We start from the raw sequence: 1,860 nt of genomic DNA on the forward strand, positions 1-1,860 counted from the left end.
GAAAGGAAAAAGTTATATTTAACACCTACCTACTCAAATTGTAAATAATATAATCAAAAGAATAAAAACGTTTTACAATAATTTGTCATCAAATGTTTTTAGACTGATGAATTTGTATAAATATTGAGGCCGATTTTTTGTAAAATGTTTGGTCTAGACTTATTTATACTTTTATTAATAATAGTTATGTACCTAACAACTATAAAAAAACGCAACACCAGTTTTTATCTAAATTTATTTTGATTTTTTCGTTGTAATTAAAAAAAAATTAATCTTAATACGAGTTAAAATCTTAATCAAATAATTAAAGTGCCTAACATAATTGTATGGACCTGATATAATGTTTAAAACATTTAAAATCTTTTAGAGTCTTCACACTACTGCACAGGTACATAATAACTATATACCGGTACTTACTTGAAGATACTAGCAAAATAACAACATTAAAAATACAACATAATATACCTAGGAGTATATATATAAGTAGGTCATTTTTCCTTATTAGTCTTACCTAATTCGTTACCTATTTTTTCATTTATTTTTTTACGTTCCCAGGCAGCATTTTGTAATGATAATATTATTCGTTATTATAATGTTATAATATTTTTAAACAAAAAATTGCTTTCTGGGTTATTATGTTGTGTTTATTATGTAATATGATTTTTTTTCCTTTTTTTTAAAATATTATATTTGTGGTTTTGTAGGTACCTATATCGGTTATACCTATATATATTGCCTATATTAGTACTTCTGTCTTTTATTATTGTTATTATAAAACCGGATTCGACAAGAAGAAGAATACCAAAATGCACTGTTTCTTAAGTATAAGTAAAGCCTAAGTATAGGCCTTAGGATTTTAATTTTTAATTTCGTACGCATTTTAAACATAATAAACGAGCCCGCGTGCCTTCCGCCAGTAAACTATTTAACTAAAAACCGGTTTTTAATAATTTTGGCTTATCAAATCCATCTAATTTTAACTGATTTTAAGTACGTTGAGTAATATTAACGCAAGGAAAACAGAATCTATAACTATAACTCACTATAATTTTAGCATAACTACGACCTGCAGCCACATCTTAATATCGGTTGACAGAATATCACTTCTCGCGTGAAACGTTGTGCGCAAAGTACTGTGACCGACAGCTATTTTAAGTCGAGGGAAAAAATTAAATCTATTGAAAACATTACTTTACTTCAAACACTATAATATAAAATCCAAAATTAAAAAATGTAAAACTTATTCAATACAATTATTAACACAATTCATTGTCAAAATATTACAATATAAATAAACTAACTGTATTCGATTAAACATTTACAAAGTGTGTATCGTCGTTAAAAATAAACAATATGTTCAATAGCTTCATATAATAATAATATTTATAGCCAGCACAGTATTTATTACACCTAATATTATAATATGTTTATTTAGGTACTAGCCAACACAGTATATTATCGATTTTATATACCTACGACATAGAGTTTATACATAATAATAGTTACAAACCAAGGTGGATTGATATCAATGGATCAATCCTCCTAGTTACAAGCTAAAGTTTATACTGATTAACAAACAAAGAATGAAATAGAATACTAATGCATTTTTATATCAACATAACATTGTAACAAAAGTGAATGTTATTTAAAAAAATAAAAACCAATATTGTTTAGCTTTAAAGTATAATGTAAGTAATTAATTCGCGGTTTCGGTTTAAATTTAGTTATATCAATATAATTTTAATTTCCTATACATAAGTCTATTTCTACATTAACAGTATTACGTACATTTCCCAAAATGTTTGCTTACTTTTATAAAGTAAAAAAGAATTAAAGTTTTTATTCAAGTATTGTAAGAAT

The sequence above is a fragment of the Acyrthosiphon pisum genome, chromosome A2 (assembly GCF_005508785.2).
Source record: "Acyrthosiphon pisum isolate AL4f chromosome A2, pea_aphid_22Mar2018_4r6ur, whole genome shotgun sequence".
Taxonomy (NCBI): domain Eukaryota; kingdom Metazoa; phylum Arthropoda; class Insecta; order Hemiptera; family Aphididae; genus Acyrthosiphon; species Acyrthosiphon pisum.